Genomic DNA, 22582 nt, shown 5'->3' with positions numbered 1-22582 from the left:
AATAATTACAAGTAAATTAGATCATTCCTGACCTTTTATTAGAAGATTACTCTAGCTTTCAGAAGGAAGGGTGTGAGTTTTAGCTCATCAATTAAATGAACAATTACTAATTTAACCTTTATAATTTCAGTGTTAAGGAATATTGGGAAGGATGGTTCTAGAACAAAGAAACAAAGCTCATGAGAAAATATGTACCTGGAGCACAGCCACAGCCAAGGTGAATTGAACTTTTGGGTGCCCTGCTGTAGACTGAGTTGGGTACCGTAGGTGTTTGCCATGGTACACATTTAAGATTCTTTGAGTTGCTCCCATATTGTGATAGTGGTATGTGCATTTTATAAAGGAAGACACCACTTTTTGAAGATATATTGTGGTAAGCATTTCAGATCATTTATTTCAGAAATCCAATTCCACCATCCCCTCTGTGTGCCCCTCCCTCATCCCACCCGACCACCCAAATCCCTGAGAGGTTTATTTCTGGCCCATTTATTACATTAGCAAGAGAGTTTATTTTTCTAGCTCATTGCTAAACCAGTATACTATAGAAATTCCATTGCCAGGCAGTTTTAAAGAGAACTATTATCTTCCTCATCATAATTTTAAAGTTAGCATTTGAAAATCACTTTCAACTTTGGATAACAAATGAAAAATGGTTATGTAACGTTTACATTCATCTTTGTCACATTGGTGAAAATTTTGCAATAAATACAGTGTAGATTATTTTTCCTGTCAAATGCTTGCTAGACATTGGAGTATATTAATTAGCTGGACCACTGTCAGATGTGGTCTGTGATATTTTCACAGAGAAAGTTTGAGCTGAGATTGGGTGAAAGGCAAAAAGCAGATTCACTTGTCAGCAGGAAGCATTCCGAAGGGGGCCTGTTAGGGTGGCTTGGGAAGATCATTTTGGAAACAAGGTATGTATATATGATAGAGGGTTTCTGACACTTCTGGGCTGGTGAGATCTTATTGCAAAGGAACGTGTAATTAGGCTCACATTCCACTGTGGGTTGGGAATGGGCATGCTCTTGATATATGAATAATGTAAGGACATGCTTATAATGCAGTGAGAAGAGATTTTTGAATTGCTGCGTGAACGTTTGTCTGTGTTGATGGGCAATCCACAAAAAGTTCAGAGGTTCAGGATGTCTGGAAGGTTTCCTGCTTTTCATCTGAGCAAACCAAAGAAGAAAGTGTGGATAAATCCTTATGAAAACTTTCTCATGGGTTTTCAAAGTCCTGAGTCTTCATGTAAAGTTAGAATGTGGAAATGTCCCTTATGCTCCTGTTTGGGAATAAAATGTTAGATATAGTTGTCTTGGTTAATATACAGATAGAGATTGGTTCCTTGAATGTCCATCTTCTATTCACAATCCAGCAACCTAGCAGTTTCTCATGACTTCCAAAACACAGCCTTTGGAGATTTTCACAAACAGAAGCAAGAATTGCCACGGTGCATCATGGCCACGTGCCATCTGTCTTTGGCAGAGTTGGCAAAGCAAGGACTTCTTTGATGTCAACTTCAAACATGCATAACATCACCCACATATACTATTTTTTTCTTATTAACTATGATGGGCTGGTCATTAATTTATATAAGCCATTTAAAATCTATTTTTATTTCCAACTTCTCCTACCTCCTGTTGGGTAAAGAGTTCCATCAACTTAATCCCTACTCTGTGGGGTAGGGCGTCCTTTTATTTGTCCTAAATACACACAAGCTTGAATTGGTGACTCCTAAATTAGACATTTTAGGGGTTAGTAATTAATTCTATGCTTATTCTATTTATATTATATACAATCATATACACACACACAATCTTATAGGCATCATTCACCTTGCTTCTGACACAGAATACTCACAGAGCAACCACAAGAGTAACCCTGGACTCATTTTTGTTGTTTTCTTGATTATTTTATCTTTTAAAGTAACAAATACATTCAGTATTAGGATATGAGTTCTACAAGTTCTTGAGTCTGCCACTCTACAATTATGAGTAAATAATTTGATCACTGGATTCTTTATCTATAAAGCAAAAATTTAACTTAAAATTCCTTTTCAGGGCTGGGCATGGTGGCTCACACCTGTAATCCTAGCACTTTGGGAGGCTGAGGCGGGCGGATCCCCTGAGGTCAGGAGTTTGAGACCAGCCTGGCCAACATGGTGAAACCCTGTCTCTACTAAAAATACAAAAAATAGCTGGGCATGGTGGCAGGCGCCTGTAGTCCCAGCTACTCGGGGGGCTGAGGCAGGAGAATCGCTTGAACCCAGGAGGTGGAGGTTGCAGTGAACCAAGATCATGCCATTGCACTCCAGCCTTGGCAACAGAATGATACTCTGTCTCAAAAAAAAAAAAAAAAAAAAAATTCCTTTTCAGCTTTATTATCTTTTGAATTTGTGACCATCTAGAAAAATGTGAACTGCAGAGCTTTACATTTAAATATTACAGAAATAAAATTAACATCAAATATTATCGTTAATGTTTAATGTTTTGGGGAAATAATAGGGAGTCAGAAATATAAAATTATAGAATGATTTTAGAATTATATCTATAGAATCTATAGAATGATAGAAATACATACAAAGTATAGAATGATACAGTCTAGTGTGTGCTGCTGAATTACTGGGGGTGAACAAAGGACAAAGTTTCCTTTAAAAAAAAAAAACAATTTCTCCTCTACCTCCTTCAAATGGTCGATCTTACCCATTTTCCTGGCTGCTCATGATATTAAGTTATCTTATTCATTGTATCCATTGTCATCCCTTCCTCTTCTTTAAAATCTCATTTAAAATGCCATCTCCGCCAAAATGTATTCCCAAATTCCATATTAAAAATGAACTTCTGCTTCTTCTGTACTCCCATAACGTTCTGCATATGTATGCAGTATAAAACTTACTTCATTCTGATTTATGTTACAGGTAGGTTAATACCCTATGTCTTTCTTGTTCAACAATAAGCCCCTGGAAGAGGGAAATCATGTCTATCTTGGCATCTCCTTGGTGTCTAACAGTCAAGGATTGTTTTAATACATACGGATGGTCATGGATTCAGAGCAATCTCATTGGTGCCAGTACTGAGGAAACAGGAGTTCTGGTAGGAATGAACCATGTCATTAGTCTACCAGTTGCTCTGTTTCTTCATAATTGGTGGGTTGACCTTCGCTTTGCTCCCATTTCTCTTCTTTGTTGCCTTAGCTCTTTCTAGTGGGAGTCATTACTTGAACTCCTATTTAGCCTGGTGTAAGCCTTCTAAACCACAGATTAGAAGGGATTCATTCATATACTGTATTACCCAAATATACATGCTATATGATAGCCCTACTCAGCATCTTCCACTGATTGCACCCATGTTATAAGTTATATGATCACACCCTAAATTCATCCTCAGACCTTCACATTACAAAAGTCCTGCTTTCAGTTTAGGTGTCTTTATCCCCCTTATCCTCCAGTTCCCATTAAAAATAAATCGTTGCTCTGCTAATGGATTGTTTCATCCCTTCTGGATCAGTGTTACTTACAAGGAAATCCTAGCATCTTTGATCTCTTTCATTTGGTCATGGGCCTTTTCTCAAGAATGTCTGTTGTAGGTATCCCTACTGGGTCCAGGTCAGCATTCCTAAGACTGCTCACTTTTGCTTTGGCCCTCATCTCTGCTCTTGGCACTGAAGACCAGGGTGGCAGGTACAAAAGTTAAAAAGAAATAATAATGCTTTGTTATTATATGACAGTACTGTTCTAAGCACTTTACAAGTATTAAGTCATTTAATCATCACAGTTTTATCAGATTTACTCTTCCCATTTTGCAGATGAGGGAAATGAAGCACAGACATTAATTAACTAGTTTGGCCGGAGGGCTGGGTCTTTAATCATTACCCTAAACATTTGATGAGTTGTCAGTAAATATGTCCAGCGCTCTCCCTTATGGGCATGTGGTAGAATTGCAACTCCTGCTCCTCTGTGGCTAGATGAGGCCATGTGACACATCCTGGCCAATGAGTTGTTAGCAGAAGTGACCCTCCAAGTTGAAACATTTAACTGTGGATCTGCAACTGCCCAACATGCTCTTTCCTTCTTGCATGGCATCCAGCAGCTCTCAAGATGGTGGTTTCTCAAATGCTGGGGTCATAGAGTGATTACCATGAGCAGAGTCCCCGCCAACAGGTAGTATGAAGAAGAAACAGGCATTTGTTTCAAGCCACTGAGATCTAGGGGTTGTTTGTCACCATGGTATAACCCAGCCTCTCCTTCCAAAATATCCTGCCTACACAGGCCAAAATAGTAGAAAGGCAGAACACATTCTCTGTGTTCCTAGAATATAGTTCTTAAAAGTTAGGAACTTGTGACGGTGCTAACATTTTTCAGTTCCAAAGGTATCAATTTCAGCTTTGGTTCTTTCCTTTATGTTAATTTCCAATCTCTCTCCAGAATACCTCTCAAAACTCTGTTCCTTTCATAAGAAATTCTGAGGCCCAGGCTTCTTGATATTTTTAACAGTTTAATTACCAAATACTGACTTTGTAATTTTAAGATTTTACAAGATATTTTAGAAATTCGGCAACTATTGCAGTCCTAGTTCATAAAAATAAATAGATTGAAAAAACCCAAGTTTACATTTTGAAAAAAATATTAGTTTGAATACACAAAGCACAATTTGAAATGATATAAGCAACTATAATTTTCTTCATAAAGAAAGTTATAGTAGAGATCCATTCATTAGGAGCACTGTATTTTAATTATCTAGAAATAATCTTGCTGTAGTTATTGCTGGCTATAAAAAGTTAATTTCAAAAGTGAATTAGCTAAAATCACTTCTATTTTTACTACTAAAAATGGAATGTCACTGACATTCAGCAGCAATGTATGTGCTGTAGAACAAGTTGTATCAGAAACTTGAAGACTCCTTAGAATTTACAACATGCATTTAATTGCTCTAGTTGTGTCAGTATAAATCAAAATTATAATCATTAATAGTTTTTTAAAAGTATGCATTAATGTTTATGATATCTTGTAAGAGGGCAATATTTTCTGTAGCAGGGTTAGCACACTTTTTCTGTTAGAGACCACATAGTCAATATTTTTGGTTTTCTGAGTGGTACCCATATGGTCACTGCACCAAATTGCTCAATTTTGTAATCTTAGCTTAAGAACGCCCACAAAGGATACGCAAGCGAGCAGATGTAACTGTTCCAATAAAGCGTTATTTACAAAAACTGGCAAGGTTTGGCCTGTGGGTGCCAATTCCTGATGTAGAATGAATTTTAAAAATTGTTTTCTTGTGATGTTTTGCAACCCCTGATGTACCAGCTCCGAAATAAGTAAATAAGAAGGATCTAAGTCATCACAAATTTGATTTCCTGTGCCCATGTCCTTTTAAACCATCCCCTGGAGCCACTCTGCTGAGCCCTGGGACCTCCCTACTCAGGAGGCTGAGGTGGGAGGATGGCTCGAGCCTGGGAGGTGGAGGTTGCAGTGAGCCGAGATCTTACCACTGCACTCCAGCCTGGTCAATAGAGCCAGACCCTGTCTCAAAACAACAACAACAACAACACACACACACACAAAAAAAAAACCCCAAAAATAAACAAAAAACAAAAGAAGAAACTATCCCCATGCTAGGGTTAAGGGGTCAATAACGAATTTCTTAAATGCAAGTTTACTTTAAATGTATACCACCTTTCTGCCTTATGCAGCCACTTCAGACATGTGTGGATGCTAATCTAAGCCTCAATTGTGATGGATTTGGACAAACTTTAAAAATATGTGTGTGTGTACATGAGGGAAAATTTTTTCCCTGTTTGTACTTAGGTTATTACTTTACTTAAATAGAGGTCCTCAAATATAAAGGGACGTATTCCAGTAAAAGTAGCATATGGGCATATAGCAATAAATACACGTACTATATATGTATATGTATATATACATATATACACACTAATTGCAGGAGACAGTCTAAAGAGGACCTGGATACAGATAATACAGTATCTAGAAGATGTATTATTAAAAGTTGAAGTAATGAACCTTTTTTGACTTAAGGATCGTATACTCCTTATTCTAAGAACCTGACATATGAACCTGATTGTATTAATTTCTTAATGAATGATGGTTGGGTGAATAACTAAATTAATAAAAGACCATTCATCTTCAGAGTATGGTTGTGTATTTATTTGTTTTGTTGCCAAGCCCCAGGAACTACTTAACCAGGCACTATTTAGTTGCATTCCATTTATACATTTCATTAATGACAATAATGCTATCATCGAACAATGGTGTGCTCAGTTGTGGCTGAAAAGTATGGAAAGGCCAGTGGAATCTTATTCTAAGTTGTTGTGCTGAATTCAGTTGGCCCTGGACCATTGTCATAGAGGTTTAATTATTAAATAAATCTAATTCTTTTAATTAAGACTGGCTGTGATAAAACAGAAACTTAGTAAGAACTGTGAAAAAAAAATATATTGGACAACAATCTGGGTTAAATTCAAAATTAATAAAGCTATGTGATATTAGTTATGCCGGAGAACTTTTTTCCAAAATAAAATTTCTGAAAACAAAATGATTGTTTAGCCCTAAAAATGTTCAAATCAGCAAATATTTACTCAGTTCTATGCAGAGAATGGTGTAGAAGCCCAATGAAGGACTGCAAAGCTGAATTGTAGTACACTATCCAAACCTGACAGATAAGCCATAAAATAGAGATAAAATGGATATATAGAGAGCAAGGATGAGTTAAGCAACATTTTAAGCAACAGTGGGCAGTAATAGCACGGCAATAAACCACATGCCTATGCACTTTTGTATTGTTGGAAGTATACTTTCAGGGTAAATTCCAAAAAGTAAGAATGTATACTCAAATGGTAAATGAAAATAGAATTTTGCTTATTGTCAAATTTTCCTCCAAAATGGTTGAACTAATTTATATTGTTACCAGCAATGTATAAGACTGCATGTTTACCCACAGTCTCACCAACAGAATAAATTATCAAAATCTAAATATCCCCCAATGTGATGAATGAGAAATAGTATCTCAGCATAGTTGTAATTCTTATTTCTCTAGTTATGAGTGAGCTTGACTGCCTCTTCCTATGTTTAAAGGCCACTTTCATGTTGTTTTGTGAATTGTCTGTCCATGACTATAGCCAATAGCCAATTTTTCTATTAAGTTTTTGGCCTTTCCCCCTTATTTTGTGAGGTGTTTTTTTTTTTTTTTTGGAGTTTAGGGATGGATATTAGCCTGTTATTTGTAATCATTACAAATGTTTTCTCCCATTTTTGTCAGAAGTCTTTCAGTTTATTTTAAAAATATTTTTGGTTTGTTTTTTGAGTTTTTTTCCTGTTATGTGTGGTAGGCAAAATAATGACCCACAAAAATAGACATATCTGCATGCCTAGAGTTTTTTTAAATGTTACTTTACATGGCAAAAAGGACTTGCAGATGTTAAGAGCTCTGAGATGAAGACATTATCCTGGATTAATCAGGTGGGTCCAGTGTAATCACAGGTCCTTGAAAGCTAAAAACCATTCCTGGTTGTGGGCTGAGAGAGATATGACTACAGAAAAGGGCAAGAGACGTAAAGTTCCTGGCTTTTGAAGATGGAGGAAGGGGCCATAAGCCATGGAGTGTAGGCAGCCTCTAGAAGCTGGAAGAGGCAAGGAAATGAGTTCTCCCTTAGAGCCTCCAGAAAACAATGCAGTCCTCCTGACATCTTCAGTTGATACCAGGGAGGCCTGTGGGGCTTCTAACCTACAGAACTGTAGGATTGTAACTTCGTGTTGTTTTAGGTTACTGCATTTGTGATAATCTGTTACAGCAGCCATAGAAAGCTGATATACCATACTAGTTTAAAAATTTTACATAGTCAAATTTATTAATCCCGTATGGCATCTGGAGTTTCAGTCATTGTCAGGTAACCATTCCTTTCATCCAGCTTATAAAGGAATTCATCTGTGGTTTTTTATTCCTTGGGATGGCATGGTTTCATTGTTTACATTTAGATCCTGGATCTATTTGTTTATGCTTACGTATGGTTTGGGAGGTATACATTTGATGTCATGTTTGGTCAAATGGCTGACCAATTGTCCCAGCACTGTTTATAAAGTCTCTTCTTTGTGATGTGAGATGCCACCTTTATTGGATGGTGAATGTCCATATGTAATTGGATTTATTTCTCGATTTTCAAACCTGTTTCTCCCTGGTTGTCTAGACATGCACCTGCACCACACTGTTATCATTTTAGAAACTTTATAGTAAATTTACCGTATACTTTATTTTCTCTTCCTGGCTTTTCTTTCTTAGTGTTTTCCTGCCTTTTCCTTGAAGTTTCTTCACATAAACTTAAGGATTAAATAGTCTAGCTCCCAAAGAACCTTGTTGTTTTTATTGGTATTGTGTTAATTTTATAAAGTAACTTAGACAGAACTGACAGCTTTATAATCTTGAGTCATTCTGTTATAGAACAGCCAATGTCTTCTATTTCTTCACATCTACTTTTGTGATATACAGGAGTTTTAATGTTTCCCCAGATAGGTTTTATACATTTCTACTTCTGATTTTTCCTACATATTTATTCATCTCTATTGCTAATGTAAATGAGGTTTTCTCTATCAGTATATCCTCCACCAGTTTACTATCAATATCTTTGAAAGCAGCTGACTTCTATATGTTAATTTTTACTGAATCTAAATTTTATTGAGTTACTTTTTATCATAATTTGCTTCATTTCCAGGAACACTACCATGCCATCTACAGATACAGTTTTTACTTGTTCTTTTCCGATTATTATGCCTCCATTTGATGTATCTTGTATAATTGCATTGACTCCAGTAAAATATTGAATAGAAGTGGAGGCAGCGGACATAATGGCCTTGTTCCTAATCAAGTTGAGTGTCTCAAGTAGTTCCCCATTAAGTGAGATACTGATGTTAGGACTGTGCATATGTGTGCGTGATACGTTTTATGATGTTAAGAAAATACACATCAATTCCTATCTTCATCAGGAAGAGTGTTAAATTTTCAATTATCTCAAAGATGATTTAAACACTTGTGTAGAGAATCTTGTAATTTTTTTTCCTTTAGATTTATTAACAGGGTGTCATACACTAATGGATTAATTAATATTGAGCCAAACTTGCATTCCTGGATTAAATGTCACTTGGCCATGATTTTTTAAAATGTAGTGTTACATTGTTTTGGTGATATTTATTTACCATTTTTGCAGTGATATATATTGTGACATTGTCCTGTAATTTCATTTTTTAAAAACTGACTTTAGCAGGTTAAATTATCAATGTTATAGTTGCTTTATAACAATAATTATAAAGTTTTTCTTCATTTTCCATGTCCTAGAGTAAATGTGGAGCACTGGAGTGGTCTGACTTTGGGAGTTTGTTTTTGGCCTAGACATGTTTTTGTGGGGTGGTATATTAATTATTTTTTTTACTAGAGAAGTCGATTAATCTTTCTATCTCTAACAGAGCCAATTTTGGTAAATATATTTTCCAAAGAAAGTTTCAATTTTGTCCATGTTTTCAATTTTTTTGTATGTATACGATGTCTATAAAGTTGCCTCTTCATTTGTTTTGTTTCTGTAGTTATTTCCCATTTGTCATTTCCTGTCTTGTGTAACTGACCCTTGAACAGCATAGGAGTTAGGGGTGCTGACCCCTGAATAGTCAGAAATCCCTGGAATAACAGTTGACTCCTACAAAAACTTAATATCCTGTTGACTGGAAGCCTTACTGATAACATAAACCGTCTATTAACACATATTTTGTATGTTATGTGTATTACATACTGCAGTCTTATAAGAAAGTAAGCTAGAGAAAAGGAAGTGCTATTAGGAAAACCATAAGGAAGAGAAAATATGTTTCATATTCATGAAGTGGAAGTGGATCATCATAAAGACCTTCATCTTCTTCGTCTTCACAGTAAGTGGGCTGAGAAGGAGGAGAAAGAAGAGGAAAGGTTGGTCTTACTCTCTCAGGGGTGATAGAAGTGGAATAGGTGGAGGAGGTAGAAAGGGTAACAGGCATACTCCATATAACTTTTATTGACAAAAAATCTGTGTATAAGTAGATCTGCACTGCTCATACTGTATTGTTCAAGGGTCAACTGTTTATTGGTGATTGATTCACCTCCCTCATTTTTTTCATGATTAAGTTATGTAATGGTCTATTTTTAAAAGAAAGGCAACTAGATTCTGATTCGTTAATTTGTTACTACATTTTACTGTTACCCTTAATTCCTTTCTTTTGGTTATTTTTCCTTTTGTGCCTTTGAGCTGAAATTGTATTTACATTTTTAAATTTTTATTGATACGTGTGCATAGGACTGCCAATTTTTCTGTGATCACTGCTGTAAATGCATGTAGTAGTTTTCATGGTCATTTTTCAGAAATTTAGAAATTTTTGCCGGGCGCGGTGGCTCAAGCCTGTAATCCCAGCACTTTGGGAGGCCGAGACGGGCGGATCACGAGGTCAGGAGATCGAGACCATCCTGGCTAACATGGTGAAACCCTGTCTCTACTAAAAAATACAAAAAACTAGCCGGGCGCGGTGGTGGGCGCCTGTAGTCCCAGCTACTCGGGAGGCTGAGGCAGGAGAATGGCGTGAATCTGGGAGGCGGAGCTTGCAGTGAGCTGAGATCGGGCCACTGCACTCCAGCCTGGGCAGCAGAGCGAGACTCCGTCTCAAAAAAAAAAAAAAAAAAAGTAATTTAGAAATTTTTGTTTGCAATCTCTTTCATTGAAGAGTTGCTTAAAAGTTAGTTTTCCATTTTTATTTTTAAATAATTTGTTTTATTGCATTGTTATCAACAGGTGGTATTTATAATAGTTATACTTTCCAGAACATACTGAAGTTTGAGATTTAATGTAATGGATTTCATGCGAGTTCCACGTGTGCTTGTGTGTATGTGTGAGCTTTTTCCTTGAGTAAATAGATATGGGGTTCCTGTGTCACAGAGTGTGAACACCTTCAACTTAATAAATAGATCCAAATTGTTCCACCTGCAGTGTGGAAGAGGTCTTTCTACACATCCTCACCAACACATAGTGTAATAAGAATTATTATTTGGAACTATGATAGGCATGAAATGCTACCTCATTGTTGTTTTAATTTGCATTTCCTCAATACTGCTATTAAGCAGTTTTAATATATTTATTGCCACTTAACTGTCTTCTATGAACTGCCTATTTCTATGCTTCCCCCCACTTTTTTTTCCACTTTTTCCCACTCATTTGTGGTTCTTTACAAATTTAGGATATGTATTCTGTTTCTAATACATATTTTTCATGGTTCTTCTAGTCTATGCCTTGATTTTTAAATTTGTTTATGGTATTTTTTTTTCACAAAGGTTTAAAATTTTAATAAAGTACTTCATTATACTTCCCCGTCTGATATAAAAGTATCCTCCAAAGCATTCTTCAAAAAGTCTTATAAATTTCCTTTTTACATTTAGTTTTTAATCTGAGTTTATGTTTTGCAAATGGCCTGAGGTAGGATTCTAATTTTTTTTTTCCATTATCACATAGAAAGTTAATTTGGTGCTATTTTTTTTAACAGTAATCCTTCCCCGATAATTAATAATGCCATTTCTTTCATACACCCTGAGTCCATAAATGTGAGTCTGTTTCTAGGCTCTCTTTCTCTTCCAGTTAATCCATATCTCTTACCTGTTGAATTACATTGTTTTGTAGTAAGGTACCTGACCCTTTTTGGAATGTTAGAGGTTTCACATTTACTAAATATATTTGGCTAATTTGGGCCTTTTCCTTTTTTGAAATAAATTTAGGACCAGCTGGTAAATTGAGTATATAAATCTGCTGAGATTTTGATTGATAATGTTTCACATTTAAAGATTAAGCCACAAGATTGAGTCTTCTAATCCATCACTTTTATATGTTTTACTGTTTACTCAGTTATTTTAAGCCCTTCAACAAATTGTTCTCTATAAAGGTGTTTCACATCTTTAAGTTTATTTGTATCTTCTAAATTTTTTTGTTTTTACTATTCTTAACTGGGATATCCTAAAGAGTATACACTTCTGATAATTTGGTGCATATCTTAGGAACACTATCCATTTTGGTATATTGTTCTTTTATCTAGTAAACATACTGCTCTCTTACTATATCTGATTTGCCTCGGGTTCCCTTCAATTTTCTGTGGAGATGCTGATAGTATTGGTGATAAATAATAACTGCTCTAAGACCTTAGAGAAAATGAAGTGGTGATGGAGAGATCCTTGTCCAGAGGAAAAATTTAAAGGGAATGTTTTTTAATTTAACTATTTAATATAAGGCGTGTTATAGATTTTTGTTGTTGTTGTTGTTGACAACCTTTATGAGGTTAAGGGCATTCTCTTTTATTCCTGGGGAGGTAAAATGTTTTTTATTTTTTTAAACCATAAATAAGTGTTGAATGTTATTAAAACTTTCCAGCATCTATTGAAATGATTATCTTTTTAATTTTTTTAATTTTCCCCCAAAGATTTTTTTTTGGAAATTAATAGATTTTTCTAGGGCCAAATCATATTTGCATTACAGGATAAATCTTATTTAACAATACCATTTAATTATAACCATTATTATTGCTACTGTTACAATTTTCTACACTGATGGATTAAGTTTTATTAAGAATTTTTGAGAGTCTCAGTAATTTTCCTTTCCCATACAGCCTATATTTACTTTTGGTATCAGAGTCCTTCTAACCTGATAAAAATCTTTCCTCCTCTTCCCTTCCCCTAGTTTTCCCCTTTCCCCCTCCTACTCTTCCTTCTTTCTCCTCCTCCCCCTTTTTAGAAAATTCCCTGTAACTCTCTGTGAGATATGGGTTATTAGAGTTTCTGTATTTTTTCAAGTTTTGTGAAGATTGGGTAATGAACCCATGACTTAACAATCAAAAGACAAATAACCCGATGTGAAAATGGACAAAGGAGTTGAAAAGAAATTTCTCCAAAGAAGACACATACAAATGACCAATAAGCACATGAAAAGATACTGAATGTCATTGGCCATCAGGAAAATGTGAATAAAATTCATGAGACATCACTTTACATCCTCTAGCATGGCTATAAACAAAGGATAATAGTGTTGGAGAGGCTGTGGAGACATTAGAACACTCAGACATTGCTGGTGGGAATGTAAAATGGTGCAGCTGCTTTGGAAACTAGCTTGGCAGTTCCTCAAAATGTTAAACAGAGTTACTATAGGACTCAGCAATTCCACAGCTTAGGTATATACCTAGAAGAAAAGAAAACATATGCCCACACAAAAACTTGTACATGAATGTTTACAAAAGCATTATTTATTATAGCTAAAGAACAGAAACAACCCAAATGCCCATTAGCTGATGAATGGATAAATAAAATGTGGTACATGAAGACAATGGAATATTATTTGGAAATAAGGAGTGAAGTACCAATACATGCTACAACATGGAGAAAACTTGAAAACATTATGCTAAGTGAAAGAAGCCAGAGAAAGGTCTAAATATCGTATGATTCCATTTATACTAAGTGTCTAGAAGAGGCAGTTCTACAGAGATAGAAAGCAGATTGTTGGTTGCCTCTGGCTGCAGAATGAGGAGTGAATGTTAATAGGTACTTTTTGTGGGTAAAGAAATTGTTCTAAGGGGATGGTGATGGTTGCATAACTGTGCATATATTAAAAACAAATTCAACTTCAGTAAATTTTATCTAAAGGAATAAATTTAAAATTCTGAACCTGTGTTTATGCAGCAGTAATTTTTTTTCAACTACTGACTCAATCTGTTTGATTGTTCAAGATTCCATGGATTATTGAATTTTATTAAAAGTTTATTTTAGGACATTGATCATTTTATGTCAATAAATTTGAAAACAGATAAAATTGCTCAAAGTAAAGTAGTCCTATTTTCAAAATCTATTTTACCCTTAGTTACATAGTCTTTTTTATCCCTAAGCTTATTGATTTATGTCTCCACTGTTTTTCATTCATATAACCAGACTTGGTTTTATTGATCCTGTATTGATTTGTGTTCTCTTTTATTAGACTTTGATTTCATTTATTTTATTCTATTTTTTTTTGTTCTGTTTTGGTTGGGTACTTTGAACATTTATTTCCATTTTTCTTCATTTCTAGAATGTCCACTAAAATTATTAACCTCCTTCTACATACTCCTTTCCATCTTGTAATTTGGATATTCTTGAGACATCAAGTTCTAAATGTTACTAATTTTCTTATAATTACTTTTTGATGCATGGATTTTTATAGGTATATTTTGTTCAATTTTTATTAAGAAAAATTTCAAATACATAGAAAAATTAAAAGACCAGAATAATAAAACATTCATCTGCACACAACTTAGCATCAACAAATATTAATATCTTTACTTCATATATATTTTTCCAAAGTGAGTGGTAGATACCATGACACTTCAACCCCAAATATTTTAGTATGTGTCTTTTAAAAATAAGGACTACTTTCTTTATAACCACAGTATCACTTTTACACCCCAGAAAAATTAATGAAAATTCCATTATATCAACTAATACCAGTCTCATTTGAATTTCTCTAATCGTTTCCCAAATGTCTTTGATAGCTGCTTATTTTGCACTGATGTCCAATCCCCTTAGTTGCATTTGTCATATCTCTTTTAATCTATGATAGTCCCTCTACTTTTTTTCTTCTCTATGAACATTGATTTTTTGAAGACCTCTAGCAAGTTCCATATTCTGCTATGCCTCATGGTTTCTTTGTGATGTAATTTATCTGTTCCTCTATCATCTTTATTTCCTGTAAGGTGGGAATTATAGCAAAGGCCTTGCTTAGACTCAGATTACACATTTTTTTTTTTTTGCAAAAATATATTGCAAAAAACTTTTCATACAGCATCACATAAGAAGAAACATGTCAGGTGATTTCTCCCTTGTCTAATACAGTTTTTCCCCTTCGCAGTTAACAAAAAGTCTGGAGGCAGTATTTGTAGTTGGAATATTCTATTGTTACTGGTGAAGGGTGTCCAGGTTCTTGGTTTCCTGAACAAAGAACTTGATAAAACACACAAAGCAAGGAATGAATGAAGCAACAAGGCCGGGCACGGTGGCTCACGCCTATAATCCTAGCACTTTGAGAGGCCGAGGCGGGTGGATCATGAGGTCAGGAGATCGAGACCATCCTGGCTAAAACGGTGAAACCCCATCTCTACTACACACACACACACACACACACACACTCACTCTCTCTCTCTCTCTCTCTCTCTCTCTCTCTCTCTCTCTCTCTCTCCCTCCCCACGTTAGCTGGGCGTGGTGGAGGGGCACCTATAGTTCCAGCTACTCGAGAGGCTGAGGCAGGAGAATGAGGTGAACCCGGGAGGCTGAGCTTGCAGTGAGCCGAGATCATGCCACTGCACTCCAGCCTGGGTGACAGAGCGAGACTCCGTCTCAAAAAAAAAAAAAAAAAAAAAAAAAAAAAAAAAAAAAAAAAGAAAAAAGAATGAAGCAACAAAAACAGATATTTATTAAAACCACAAGTACACTCCACAGGGTGGGAGTGGGTCCAAGAATAGGATCCAAGAACCCCAGTACAGAATTTTCTGGGGTTTAAATGCCCTCTAGAGTTTTCCCATTGGTTACTTGGTGTACATCCCATGTAAATGAAGTAGTGGCCGGCAATCAGTCAGAGAGAAGCAGCCAATCAGGCTGAAGTGAAGTTACAAAGGTTACACCCTATGCAAGCGTCTGATTGGTTGTGGAAAGCAACCAATCAAAGATACTTTCAATTTTCCATCTGCCATGCAGAAAGGAGGGGGTGGTTTGCAAAGGGAGCAGCCTCCAGTACTTTTGTTACTTAGGTGTGGAAACAGGGTTTTCCTTTTGATTTAGCTTTAGGAAGTCAGTGTGAATTGGCCTTAGGTTCCCTGCCTCCAGACCCTATTCACCTACCTCAATATTTTCCATGAAACGTTTACTTAATGGCTTTAGTATCTATTGGTGATCTTTATTTCGGTCAGTTATTTCAATGGGTATACAAAATGGTGACACTTCTGAAGCTGCTTATTCTCAGATGGGAAAGTTCCATACTCTCCTATTAAAATATTAGACTGAGTTCTTTGTTTTTTTTAAAGTTTTTTAAGGTTTTGTTTACGTACAATAAAATTCACCGATTTTTGAGTGTACAATTGGATTATAACAAAATATAGTTTTGCAACTACCACCACAATCATGGTACAATTGTCTATTCAACATCTCATTTTGGTTGGCAAACATTAATAACGATAATAACCACCACCACAAATATTTGTATGGCACTTACGAAAAGCCAGGAACTATTCTAAGAGCTTTAAATAAATTATTTTTAAAATTTAACTTAATAGGCATTCCAGTCTTAACCCATTTAAGCCTGAACTTGATTCTTCCACCAAAATTTGCTCCACCCACACTCTCTCTCATTTCAATTAATAGCAACTTCATCCTTCTGGTTGCTAGGATCAAATGCTTGGAGTTAATCTTTACTCCCTCTTTTCTTTCAAGCCACTCATTGTTGGCTCTAAATTCAAAGTAATTCAAAATCGCCACCAATTCTCATTATCTTTCTTGCTATCACCCTGTCCAAGCCATCATCTCTTACCTAGATTCTTGCAATAGCCTAATAACAGATCTCCCTGCTTCCTCCTCTGCTTCTATAATTTTCAACATGGCAGCCAGAGTGATCCATTAAAAAGTCAGAAGATCATGTCACTCCCTCTGTGTCTTGTGTCCTCTGCTGTCATTTGGAGTAAAATCCCAGATCCTTTAATTGGCCCCACCCAATGATCTGTCTTCTAAGCCTACCCTCATTAACCCTCTCCCTTCACTGTGTCCCATTCCCAAGGCTTCATTAATGTTCCTAGACCTTGCCAGGTGCAATCATATTTAAGGGCCACTTACACCTGCTTTGCCACTTCCTGGGACCATCTTCCCAGATATTTGCATGGCTTGCCTGCTCCCTCAACTCCTTTAATCATTTATTCAGGGTTAGCATTCTCAGTGATATTTTTACTGAGCACCCTTGTATTTAAGCTTGTGCACCACCCAGCCCACTCTGCTTTATTTTTCTCTGTTGCACTGATTACCTTCTAATAGACATTATAATTTACTTATGTAGTATTTTCTAACTTCTGTCTTCTTCTCCAGAATGTAAGCTCCACAAAATAAAAAAAATTTTATTTGATTTTTCATTCATATATTCCAACACTGACACGTAGTGATTGTTCAATAAATAATTGAGTAAACATGAGATGATATATTTTGAAGACCAAGGAATTAATAAATTGGAGGTGGGCCTGTCAGTTTTAAGTTAGCTGGGATGCAACTGAGACCACCAAGCTAGGAAATAACACAGCAGAACTTATCAATTTCTGTGCAGGATGGTGCCAGAAGCCCAGTGGCCGACACTCAGCTCAACTCTTTTCTTCCTGGACAATAGCAATTTCCTGGACAATGTTAGTTAAATTAGTCACCAGCATGATACTTCATTCTAGAAGAGAGGACCCTTTTTGAAATATTCATTTCTTGGCATCATGTTAATTTTAGCAAAATGTGTATTTAATACTGAGAAACACATTAAACAAATTATCAATGAAAAACTCCAAACTTTTTTTTTTTTTTTTTTTTTTTGAGACGGAGTCTCACGCTGTTGCCCAGGCTGGAGTGCAGTGGCGCGATCTCGGCTCACTGCAAGCTCCGCCTCCCGGGTTCCCGCCATTCTCCTGCCTCAGCCTCCTGAGTAGCTGGGACTACAGGCGCCCGCCACCGCGCCCGGCTAATTTTTTTGTATTTTTAGTAGAGACGGGGTTTCACTGTGGTCTCGATCTCCTGACCTTGTGATCCGCCCGCCTCGGCCTCCCAAAGTGCTGGGATTACAGGCTTGAGCCACCGCGCCCGGCACAAACTTTTAAATATTCATAAAAATATTGTAAAATCTGACCAGTAGTTGTCCTTGACTTACATGATTTACTTACTGGGAAGGTAACACTTGAGCTCAACTTTGCCTCAGCGATAAAGTCACCATGATGTAGTTTTAATTCTGACCTGTAAATCAAAATTTCAAACTATCAGTATTCATAGAGTGTCCATAGTTGCCTAGTGCTGTTGTGAGCACCACTGGGCTATAAAATAAGTGGAAAACATAGTCTCTGCTTAGATAAGTGAGTGCTTAATGCGGCTTGCACACATTTCTCAAGTACAGCATAAAGCAAAAGAATGATTTGGGCCCTAATTTAGAATTTTATTCAATTTTCACAGTAAATTATATTTATTTTTGCTTAACTCTTATACCTATCTGAATAAATGGCTTAAAATTTTCTTCAGCTTTTCCACTGGTGATTTGTTTATCCTACAAATTATTTCCCGAACAAATACCGTCATTCAAGGTAATTGGACACTTCCCAGCACTTTAGAAGAATGTATAAAACCAGGCATAATCTCATTGGTTGTGTTCTTCCATGCTTTAAGACTTGCTTATATGTCTCTAGGACTACTGCCATTTATATTATACTTTAAAACATTTTTTGAGATAATCCTTGTGAATCTATCACCAGTACAAATATATGTGATTGTATTAAAGTGGAATTTTTGGAATGGTTCAAAGTACATTACTGAAAGGAGCATCTCATTTCATCTACAGACGAAGCAATTTCTGCTTGGAAAATTTTCAATTTTAAAAGTCATTATTTTCTAATAAAATAGCATTTGTTGAAAAATAGCATTTTCATGAGAAAATGAAAAAAATTATGCGAATCTTTTAAATTTAAAATGGGACTAAGCGGAGTTTAGCGTTTTCTTGCCCAAAGCAGATTTCCTTTTATCTCTGGAAATGCCAACAGGAGGCCAAGGGCCAAGCTTCCTGGCCAATTACACTATACGGCAGTTCTCCCCCCAAGAGCTTTATTCCCAAATGCACTTGGGAACCAACTTCTGACTCCAGACAAATGGCTGTTAGTTCCAGCTCTTACCTGCCAATTATGATACTTTGGATATCTGTGCCAGTCTCTGGGTCAGCTCCATGATAAGATTAAGGGACCTGTTTGTTTAGTTCATTAGCAGAAATTCGTTCCACCCAGACAGAGCTGAGGTTGGGGGTGGGGGCGTGAAGGGAACCAGGAACCTGCGGGAATAGATTTTCTTTTTCTTACTAGGAAATGAAAGCACTATTTCCCCTTCTGGATCCCTGCTTCCCTTTTCAGTTCCTCCGTTAGGGGCAGACAATAGAAGTCTCCAGGCCCCCTCTCAGGGCGCCCGGTCCCCATCGTCCCCTCACCCCCACCTCCCTTCCCCGCCCCTCACTCTCCAGCTTCTCCAACTCCAGCTCCAGGCGGAGATTTGTCAGAACCGTTCGGTTGAGACTGATTATGATTGCAGCAGATGGGCTGGATTTGACAGCGCCGATCCTAAGCAGCTTCTGATGGGGGGGCCCGGCGGAGGGGAGGGGAGGGGGAGTGGGTAGGGGGTGGGAATCGATGGGCCCCTGCCTCTTCATCAGAGCGCAAGCCGAGCCGCCTGCCGGGTGCTCCCGGGCAGCTCTTTAACGCGCGCCTCCAGGAGGAAAGTGGCACTGCCCACCCAAGGGGCCTCCCTGAGCGCCAGGAAAACGTCCCGCGGCAGGAGAGGGCTCGGGGACACTGGGAGGCAGGCGCAGGGGGACTGGCGGCGGAACACAACAAAGCGGAGGAGCGCGAGGTGCCCCGGCTGCGGTGCGCGCGTGGCCCCGGCTACCTCCGCGCTCTTGACATGGCAAGTTTGGCAACTCCCGGCTCTGCAGCGGGCGCCTTGCTGCCCCCGAAGTGAAGGCGCTGCAGGGTCAACCCCTGGGGGCGCAGCGCCCACCCCGCCCCCAGCCCGCAGCAGCATGCTCCACCGAAGGCCAGGTAAGGAGACGCCAGCCCACTCCCCGCCCAGGCACGCCCGCGGGGCGCCGCCACCCTGACCCCAGCCCTTCAGCGCGTGGCTCAAACTACCCCTTTCCGTCCTTTTTCCCCGCAGACTGTATGCTTCCGCGCCTCCCGCCTGGGTCTCCTTGGCCCCTCTCTGCCCTCTAACTATATACCTCCCTAAAGATCCTGCATCCTTTCCCCTTTACCATAGCCCAACGGCAGGGGGAGAAGTTTTGGGAGGTGGCAGGAGGTTAGGGGCTCTCCCTTCCCTGAAAGCCCGAGCCAGGACACCTGAAGCGGGACAGCTTGTGGGAGTCAGTCCGTGTGTGCGCATACCCGCCCAGCTCCCGCGCAGCCCGAGCCCCGCTATACACGCACGCACACACGCCCTCCTCTCCACCTGTGGGGCCTCGCTTTTGTGTGGGAAGCACAAATGAAACCACACACACGTGCGGAAACACTTCCACGTTGGCATCTTCCAGAGACTCCTAAAGGGTGGGGGTGTAAAGGGGCTGCAGGGGAGGAGCAGCTGTTGAGTTCTGTGGTCCTCCCAAGCACAGGGCCAGCGCCTCTCCTGACCCTTGGCTTTGACTCCAGTGCCTAGGGGCCACCGGAGTGGCGCCTTCCCAGGGGCCGGGAGGCCGCTGGGTTTGGCAGGGGCATAGCAGTGCCACTAGGAAAACTCCCTCCCTGCTCCCCAGCGAGGTCAGAGGTCTGGGCCACTCCCTGGCCCGGCCCCAGCAGGGCGCGCCTGTCCCCACCTAATGCCACGATCCCCCCTCCCCCACCCTCCGCACTGCCTCCCTTGCGCGTGTGGGGGAGATCCCTGACCTTGTCTGCCCAGCTCCAGGCCAGTTGCCCAGGCGGCCCCTCCCTTGTTGCCACCTCCCGCCCAGCTCACCAGGAGCGTGTGCCCTGTTGCTACTGGCAACTGCCTGTGCCTAAAGCTCAGCCCCCAAACTGGCTTAACGCTGATTGATGGTCAGAAATAGGATATTTTCTGGAACGGAGCGGAGCGCTGGTGCAAGATCCTCCCTGCTGCTGAGTCCTGCGGACCTCCCGGGTGGCAGGCCTTCCTCCCCCTCTCGTTTTGGCCTCACCCCGTCCTACCCTACCCCTTAGAGAAAAAGGGCTGTTAGGATATCCTCATCTCAGGTTAAGTGCTGAGCCAGCAAGCCAGTGTTCGTTTTCTTGCTGAGTAACCGGCCACCCCGGAATTTCTCTTCTCATCCTTGAGGCTTCTGAGTCTGATGAATGAGGCCCCTGTTCCTGGCAGCTACCACTTCCCTTTTTATTTTCATCCCCACCAACTTGTTCACTCGTTCACTCCTCCCTATGCATAGGTGCCTAAAATAGACTACACCTCTAGTAACCAGAACTATTCCTGCAAACGCTTACAAGAGCGTTTTCCGGAAATAAATCATTTCATATCAGTATCCCTTCCTCAGTCATTTCCTGGCTTCATGCCACCTCCCTCCTAAGACATAGAATTGGTCATTTCCACCACTTTAAAGACACAGTGCAGATAAAAAGCCTGCGTTTATAATGTTCTTTGCAGGAGTAGCTTTTGCCAATTTTGTGGGGTTTTTTGTTTTGTTTTTTTGTTTGGTACTCCCTCTCAAACTGTAGCCTCCCTTCTTTTTTCTGGGATGGCAGCCCCCTTCTCTAAACCATCCTGGACTAACGTTTTCTGGACTAATAAATTTCTGCACCTGTCTGTACTCCTTCTCCTTCCCAGTCTGACTATAAAGGACCAGATTTCATTATGAAATTAATTCTCTTTCGAAGAACTTTGTTCTATAGCGTTTCTTCCCAGTATTTTTGGCAGAGTATGTTCATTATTTAAATTGTCGTGCTTAGCTTCTTTTTGCCCATGGACATTACTTTGGAAAACCATGTGATGTTTCTGAGTCACTGATTTATTCCTCCAAACAAAACTTCCTTGAGAGACTCCCATATGTTGGGTACCATTGTAGGCCCTGGGGGTGGGAATGGAGCAAAGACAAGACCCAAATGGGTTTCAGCATTTTAAAGCCCCCGTTACAGCTGGTTTATGGTTATTGCTATGATGGTTAATGTTATAACAGCACACTACATTTGATTAGGACTTTACAGTTTACAAAAAGCTTTCAAAGACATTATCTCCTTTAATCCCAGCAGCAGGAATTTTAAATAGCAAGGATTCCACCAAAAGGCCCAGTAATGCTCACCAATCCTGCTTAACCAGAAAGAAAAATATTGCAAATCATCCCAACAGCTGATGGAGCTTTAAAACACAACATAAACAATTCATAAGAAGCTTCTGAAGCTTAGTTACTGGAATGTAACTTGGAGAAGATAAGTGAAATGCACGTAACATGTATATTACCAGGAGGGTGTCCTGGAGAGGAACTCCATCCTGGGGCTTCAGTGGCCTGGTGAACTGCTGGAGGTTGAGTCTTTCCAGCGATCTGGACTATTGCCTTATCCTAGGATCTAAAATGGGATGAAAGTGTTAGCACAAAGTTGCTGGGAGACTAGCAAATTAGGCAAAATGAGTAGGCAATGATGTTACTTTCTTTAGCTACAAAGCATTCTTGAGATATCCGCAAGTTTCTAGCATATATTTACTCGAGAAATGAAGCAATTTTCTGTACTTAGAATATAAAAAAAAAAGAGTTTGTGTGCCTTATGTGAGCCATAATGAAGACAATCAAGGTT

At 38.8% G+C, this 22582-nt stretch overlaps 1 protein-coding gene and 1 long non-coding RNA gene across 8 annotated transcripts in view; one reads left to right on the top strand and one right to left on the bottom strand.

The window, feature by feature from the left end:
- Nucleotides 1-22582, top strand: part of LOC105492540 (NCK associated protein 5) — an 891224-nt gene that overhangs the window by 271699 nt on the left and 596943 nt on the right. The gene's annotated exons all lie outside the window — the stretch shown is intronic.
- On the bottom strand, nt 461-21304 carry LOC105492537 (uncharacterized). 5 transcript variants are annotated; one of them, XR_011610245.1, is made up of 4 exons: nt 20998-21304; nt 18965-19116; nt 17959-18041; nt 461-9931 (listed from the first exon to the last, which is right to left on the bottom strand). It is a non-coding gene; the product is annotated as an uncharacterized lncRNA (long non-coding RNA). The 5 variants fall into 5 exon arrangements; XR_011610243.1 differs by lacking the exon at nt 20998-21304 and adding an exon at nt 20261-20629; XR_011610244.1 differs by lacking the exon at nt 20998-21304 and adding an exon at nt 19296-19888.

Source organism: Macaca nemestrina, chromosome 11 (assembly GCF_043159975.1).
Source record: "Macaca nemestrina isolate mMacNem1 chromosome 11, mMacNem.hap1, whole genome shotgun sequence".
NCBI lineage: Eukaryota > Metazoa > Chordata > Mammalia > Primates > Cercopithecidae > Macaca > Macaca nemestrina.
This window is presented reverse-complemented; position numbering and strand designations above follow the sequence as displayed.